This window comes from Equus quagga, unplaced genomic scaffold (genome assembly GCF_021613505.1).
Source record: "Equus quagga isolate Etosha38 unplaced genomic scaffold, UCLA_HA_Equagga_1.0 HiC_scaffold_308_RagTag, whole genome shotgun sequence".
NCBI classification, from domain to species: Eukaryota; Metazoa; Chordata; class Mammalia; order Perissodactyla; family Equidae; genus Equus; species Equus quagga.
Window position 1 is genome coordinate 97,288 of NW_025793518.1, and position 7,954 is coordinate 105,241.

The following is a 7,954-nucleotide window of genomic DNA, read 5'->3' on the forward strand; positions in this document are numbered from 1 at the left end:
ATCTTGGTGGGTTTTTTTGTTTATGCCAGATTCCACAGTTAAGTGAAATCATATGGCATTTGTCTTACTCTATTTCGCTTAGTATAATGCCATCAAAGTTCATGAATATTCTTGCAAATGGCAAGATTTCATTCTTTTTTATGGCTGAATAATATTTTTTTTATTCACCTTTTATTTATCTATTCATCCATTGATGGACTCTTAGGTTGTGTCCTATTCTTGGCTCTTGTAAATCATCCTGAAATGAACATGTCTGTCCATGAAGTTTCATGAACTGCACTTTTCCTTTTCTTTCATAAATGAATGACTATTGTTTCAGTTTCCAGATCCATCTACAGTCGAGATTTTCCGTCTCTACTGGAGAGACATATAGAAAATTTATCCAGGAGTTTCCATAACTTATGCAAGAAAGAGATGGATTCAGAATAAAGAGGATAACTGATGACAAAAAGAAGTAATAAAATCACAGAAGAAATCACTGTTTTAAAGTGCTAGAGAACAAAACTAGTAGAGGAATATTTGGTAGAATGTACAGCATAAATCATAAGATGCTTTCCAAATAAGCATGTTAATTTTACATTAGAGGTTTATACAGTGTTTGGAACAGAATTTATGAACAGCTTCTTTGTAGACAATTTAGGAAACATATTTAAATGAATGAGGAATAATGAACTTCAATTTTAATATTGATTATATACTAAATTGGAGTTTTCTAGGCTTTAAGGATGTATTTTAAATTTGAAATATATTTGAAATTAAACAAATAGGTTCTCCATAAAGTCTATACATACTTAATATTTTAATCTCAATAATGCTGTTCTTCATGAATAGTATGAGATATTTTTCTCAAACTGTATTCAAGGGAAAATTAATCCAATGACATGTTATCATATTTCCTGCATTCTAAGCACATATCTATTGAAAGAGATAGCATTGTTTTAGGATGTGAATGTGTTCCATATTCAGAAACATTAAAACATGGTGAAACATATCTGCTGGATGCTTTCATGAGCTAAAGTTTAACAATTTTGGTGCAATCTGGGAGAATTTTTCCCGTCACATTTAGAGCATCTTTTACCTCCTTGTTTCTCAAACTATAGATCAGAGGATGCAGCATGGGAATCACAATTCCATAAAACATGGAGCCACTTGCATATTCTCCTGGGAATTACTACAATGAGGTTGAAATTACATTTTTGACAGGTTTCTGTAAAAAATGGTGATTGCCGTCAGGTGGGAGGTACACTTCCTCCCTGCAGTAGAAGAAATCTTTAGGATGGTGGCCATAAGGTAAATGTAAGAAAAGATGATAAGCAATACAATGAATACCAAGTTAAATCCCACAAAGACAACAAACATGGTGTTGATATCAACGCCGGAGCGTGAAAGAGTGAGAATTGGGGGAACATCACAGAAAGTGATGTATGGTATTGGATCTACAGAAGAACAGGGAAAATGTAAAACCTGTGTTTACAGAAGCATTTATTGAGCCCATGACATTTGAACCAGCTTCCACGTGGATGCAGGCTCTTTGAGACATAAGTATGGGAGAGTGAAGTGGATTACAGCTGGCTACATAATGGTCCACTATCATAGCAAACAGGATTTAACAGTCACTGGTCACAAATATTGCATAAACCAGTAATTGTATGATGCAGCCCCATGAAAGATACTGATTTATTTTCTACCGTGAAATTTTGCAGCATCTTGGGAGGGAGAGAAGAGGTATGATATCCACAAAAGCCAAATGTTGTATGAAAATGTACATGGGTGTTTGAAGTCCGGAATGTGTCTTGATGAGTACAATCATTCCAAAAAATATTCACTGTGGAGGTCACAAGATCACTAGGTATACAATGAAGAGGAAACACTGCAACTTGTATTGGGCACTAAATCTGAGAAGAATGAATTCATTCACTTCAGTGCTATTTTCTTGTGTCATGGCTACCAAAGTCTAGAAAGGACCAAGAAAAGAAGCGAAATATTGGTGAATTTTTGAAGGAAAAATGCTCTTACATTTTGTGCCTTTTTTTAAGTTGGATTTTCATGGGAAACACTCCCAGCAGTGTTCATTGCTTTCCAAATATTCCTTCTATTTTCCTTTTTGAAAATTTTTAATTGCAGTAATATTGGATTATAGCATTATATAGCTTTCAGATGGACATCATAATATATTTTGACTTTTGTGTAGATTACATCATGTTCCCAACCCAAAAACTAATTATAGTCTATCCCCTCACATGTGAGCATAATCAGCCCTTTTGCCCTCCCCCTCTTCCCCCGTTGTAACCACCAATCCATTCTCCATTGCTTTCTTTTTGTTTGTCGTTGTTTTTATCTTCTACTTATGAGTGAAATCTTATGGTATTTGACTTTCTCCCTCTGACTTATTTCACTCAGCATACTACCCTCAAGGTCCATCCATATTGTCACAAATGGCTGGATTTCATAATTTCTTATGGCTGAGTAGTAGTCCATCGTGTATAAATACCACATCTTTTTTATCCATTCGTCCCTTGATGGTCACCTAGGTTGCTTCCAAGTCTTGGCTATTGTGTATAATGCTGAAATGAACATAGGGGTGCAAGTATCATTATGCCTTTGCGTTTTCAAGTTCTTTGGATAACTACCCAGCAGTGGGATAGCTGGATCACATGGTAGATCTGTTCTTAATTTTCTGAGGATACTCCATACTGCTTTCCATAGTGGCTACACCAGTTTACACGTTCACCAGCAGTGCACAAGTGTTCCCTTCTCTCAACATCCTTTCCAACATTTGCTGTTTCCTGTCTTGTTAATTATAGTCATTCTGACTGGAGTGAGGTGATACCTAATCGTAGTTTTGATTTGCATTTGCCTGATAGCTAGTGATGTTGAACATCTTTTCATATGCCTGTTGGCCAGCCGTATATCTTGTTTGGAGAAATCCTTATTCAGATCTTTAGCCCATTTTTTAATGGTTGTTGGTTTTTTTGGTTGTTGAGTTGTATGAGATCTTTGTATAATTTGGATATTAAGCCCTTATCTGATATATGGTTAGCAAATGTCTTCTCCCAATTGTTACATTGTCTTTTGATTTTGTTGATGGTTTCCTTTGCTGTGCAGAAGATTTTTGCTTTCATGGAGTCCCATTTGTTCATATTTTCTTTTGTTTTCCTTGCCTGGTCAGACATGGTACTTGAACATATGCTGCTCAGACCGATGTCAAAGAGCGTACTGCCTATGTTTTCTTCTAGAAGTTTCATAGTTTCAGATCTTACATTCAAGTCTTTAATCCATTTTGAGTTGATTTTTATGCATGGTGTAAAGTAATGATCTACTTTCATTCTTTTGCATGTGACTGTCCAATTTTCCCAACACCGTTTTTTGAAGAGACTCTCCTTTCTCTATCATATGCTCTTGGCTCTCTTGTTGCATATTAGCTGTCCATAAACCTGTGGGTTTATTTCTGGGCTCTAGATTCTATTCCATTCATCTGTGTTTCTGCTTTTGTGCCAGTGCCATGCTGTTTTGGTTACTATGGCTTTGTAGTATATTTTGAAATCAGAGAGTGTGATACCTCCAGCTTTGTTCTTTTTTCTCAGGAATCCTTTGGCTATTTGGGGTCTTTTGTTGTTCTATATAAATTTTAGGATTCTTTGTTCTATTTCTGAGAATAATGTTGTTGGAACTTTGATAGGGGTTGCGTTGAATCTATAGATTGCTTTAGGAAGTATGGGCATTTTCACGATGTTAATTCTTCCAATCCAAGAGCACAGAATATCCATCCATTTCTTTGCATCTTCTTTGATTTCGTTCAACAATGTTTTATAGTTTTCGGTGTACAGAACTCTCACCTCTTTGGTTACGTTGATTTCTAGGTATTTCATTCTTTTTGTTGCAATTGTAAATGGGATTGTATTTTTAATTTCTCTTTCTGCTACTTTGTTGTTAGTGTATAGAAACAAACCAATTTTTTAATGTTGATTTTGTATCCCACCACTTGACTGTATTCATTTATTGTTTCTAAACATTTTTTAGTGGATTCTTTTTGGGTTTCGATATATAAAATCATGTTGTCTGCAAAGAGTGACAGTGTCAGTTCTTCTTTTCCAATATGGATCCTTTCTATTTCTTTTTCATGCCTGATTGCTCTGGCTAGGACATCCAATACTATGTTAAATAAGAGTGGTGACAGTGGGCATCCTTGTCTGCTTCCTGTTCTTAGAGGGATAGCTTTCAGTTTTCCCTGTTGAGGATGATATTTGCTGTGGGTTTGTCATATAGGGCCTGTATTATATTGAGGTATTTCCCTTCTACACCTATTTTATTTAGAGTTTTTATCATACATGGATGCTGGATCTTGTTAAATGCTTTCTGTGCATCTATTGAGATGATCATGTGATTTTTATTCTTCATTTTGTTAATGTGGTGTATCACGTTGATAGATTTGTGGATGTTGAACCATCCCTGCATCCCCAGAATGAAACCCACTTGAACATGATATATGATCATTTTAATGTATTGTTGTATTTGATTTGCTAGTATTTGGTTGAGGATTTTTGCATCGATGTTCATCAGTGATATTGGCCTGTCATTTTCCTTTTTTGTGTTGTCCTTCTCTGGTTTCAGTGTCAGGATAATGTTGGCTTCGTAGAATGAGTTAGGAAGCCTCCCCTCCTCTTACGTTTGTTGGAAGAGTTTGAGAAGGATAGATACTAAGTCTTCTTGGAATCTTTGGTAGAATTCATCAGGGAAGCCATCTGGTCCTGGACTTTTATTTTGGGAGAGGTTTTTGATTGCTGTTTGAGCTCCTTACTGGTGATTGGTCTATTCAAATTCTCTACTCCTTCTTGGTCCAGTTTTGGAAGGTTGTATGTTTCTAAGAATTTATGCATTTCTTCTAGATGATCCAATTGTTGGCGTATAGCTTTTCGTAGTATTCTCTTATCTTTTCTATTTCGGAGTATTCAGGTGTAATCTTTCCTCTTTCATTTCTGATTTTATTTATTTGAGACTTCTTTTTTTCCTTGGTGAGTCTACCTAAGGGTTTGTCAATTTTGTTTGTCTTTTCAAAGAACCAGCTCTTGGTTTTATCATTTTTTTCTCTTTTTTTTGGTCTCTATTTCATTTATTTCGGCTATGATTTTTATTTCCTTCCTTCTGCTGATTTGGGGCTTTGTTTGTTCTTCTTTTTCCAGTACCCTTAGATGCACTGTTAGATTGTTTATTTGGAATTTTTCTTCTTTGTTGAGGTAGACCTGAATTGCTATAAACCTCTCTCTGAGAACCACTTTTGATGCATCCCATAGATTTTGGCATGTTGTATTTTCACTTTCATGTGTCTCCAGGAATTTTTTTATTTCTTCCTTGATTTCTTCATTGACCCAATCGTTGTTCAGTAGCATTTTGTTTAATCACTGCAGTTTTGTGGCTTTCCTGGTTTTCTTCTTGTAGTTGATTTTTAGTTTCTTACCTTTGTGCTCAGAAAAGATACTTGGTCATATTCTGATCTTGTTAAATTTAGTGAGACTTGATTGTTGCTTAATATGTGATCAGTCTTGGAGAATGTTCCATGTGGATTTGAAAAGAATGTACATTCTGTGGGTTTTGGATGAAATGTTCTATATATATCCACTAAGTCCATCTGGTCAAATGTGTTATTTAAGGCCAGTGTTTCTTTATTGATCTTCTGTTTGAATGATCTATCCATTCGTGTAAGTGGAGTGTAATGTCCCCTACTATTATTGTTACTGTCTATTTCCCCTTTTGTGTCTGTTAATAATCGCTTTATATATTTAAGTGCTCCTATGTTAGGAGCATAGGTATTTACAAGTGTTATATTTTCTTGTTGAATTGTTCCCTGTATTATTATGTAGTGCCCATCTTTGTCTCTTGTTACAGTTTTTGTTTGAAAGTCTATGTTGTCTGATATGAGTATTGCTACCCCTGATTTATTTTCTTTGCCATTTGCATGGAATATCTTTTTCCATCCTTTCACTTTCCGTTTGTGAGTGTCTTTTGATCTGAAGTCTGTCTCTTGTATGCAGCATATGCGTGGGTCTTGTTTTTTATCCAATTGGCCAACCCATGCATTTTGATTGGAACATTTAGTCCAGTGACATTTAAAGTAGCTATTGGCAAATATGCATTTATTGCCATTTTGTTACATTTTTTCCTGGGTGTTTTAGTAGTTCTTCTCTGGTCCACTCTTTTTCTCTTGCTCTCTCCCCTTGTGGTTTGAGGGCTTTCTTTAGTAATATGTGTAATATTTTGCCTTAATTTTTTGCTTACTTATTATAGGTTTCTTATTTGTGATTATCATGAGGACCCTATTTAATATTCTATGTATATAACAGTGTACATTGAGTGTTTAGCTTGACTTCTTTCTAAAAGCTCTACTTTTTCACTCCCTTCTACCCACATTTTATGTTTTTGAAATCAGTCTCTAGTTTATTGTGTGTCTATCCATTACCATCTTATCATTGAAATAGGTGTTTTTAGTACAATTGTTGTTTAACCTTCATATTATCTTCACAGATAGTTGTTCTCCTACCTTACTATTTTTTTACCTTTACAAGTGATTTTATTGCCTGTTTCTTTTTTGTTTTTTGATCATTTATTTTATCTCTATTTGTGGTCATTGCTTTCCCACTTAAATAAGTCCCTTCAGCGTTTCTTGTAGAACTGGTTTCTTGATCACAAACTCCTTTAATTTCTGCTTGTCTTGGAAGCTCTTTCTCTCTCCTTCCATTCTGAATGACGACCTTGATGGATAGAGTATTCTTGGCTGTAGGTTTTTCCTTTTAGCACTTTAAATACGTTGTGCCCTTCTCTTCTCGCCTATAGGGTCTTGGCTGAGAAGTCCGCTGATTGCCTTATGGGTTTTCCTTTGTATGTCATGTGTGGCCTTTCTCTTGCTGCTTTTAGGGTTCTCTCTTTATCTTTAATTTTGGACATTTTAATTATAATATGTCTTGATGTGAGCCTCTTTGGGCTTATCTTTTTGGAGCTCTCTGTGCTCCCTGCACTTGGATGTCTGTTTCCTTCATTAGGTTAGGAAAATTTTCATCTATTATTTCTTCAAATAAATTTTCAGCCCCTTTGTCTCTCTCTTCTCCTTCTGGGACACCTATAATACTAATGTTGTCATGCTTGACATTGTCCCAGAGTTGCCTTAGACTGTTCTTATTCTTTCTAATTCTTTTTTCTGTTCAGCTTGGATGATTTCCTCTTGTCTTTCGTCTAGCTCACTGATCCATTCTTCTGCATCCTCTGCTCTGCTATTGAGTCCCTTTAGTGAATTTTTCGTTTCCAGTATTGTATTCTTTATTTCTGATTGGTTCTTTTTTTATATTTTCCAGTTCTTTGTTCATCCAGTCACCTCCCAATATCTGTGAGCATTCTTATGATATGTTTTTGAACTCTTTGTCGAGTAGGTTGCTTATTTCTGTTTTATTTAGTCCTTTTTCTGGGGTTTTGTCCTGTTCCTTCCTTGGAAAGTATTCCTTTGTTTCCTCATTATGCCTCTTTCTCTGTGCTTATTTCTATGTATTACTTGAGTCAGCTATGTCTCCTGACATCGGTGAAGTGGTCTTATGTAAGAGATGCCTTTTGAGGCCCAGCAGTGTGCTTCCCTCTCATCACCAGTTCAAATGATCCAGGAGTGACACCTTTGTGGGCTACTTGTGTCTTCCTGCTGTGTCAGGGTTGCTCTTACTGTAGGTACCCAGGAAGTCTAGTCTCTCCCTCCCTGGCCAGCTGTTTGTAAATCTGATTTGTAGAACCTTAGCCTCTTGGCTACAAAGTCTATCAGCACTCCTATTGCATCTTTCTTCTTAATTGTTTTGCGACTCAGTGTAGCTGGTTGCTAGGCTCAGGGGCTTACAGTTGCGCTACTCCTCAGGCCTACAAGCTTATTTTCACTTCTCTTAGGAGTACAGCTGAGTGGGGCTGGCCCTAGGCATGGGAGCAC

The 7,954-nt window shown here is 36.1% G+C and overlaps 1 pseudogene; it reads right to left on the reverse strand.

The window, feature by feature from the left end:
- Positions 1-1,012: 1,012 nt before the first annotated feature.
- On the reverse strand, positions 1,013-1,942 carry LOC124232178 (olfactory receptor 5AK2-like; annotated as a pseudogene).
- Between the last annotated feature and the right edge of the window lie 6,012 nt (positions 1,943-7,954).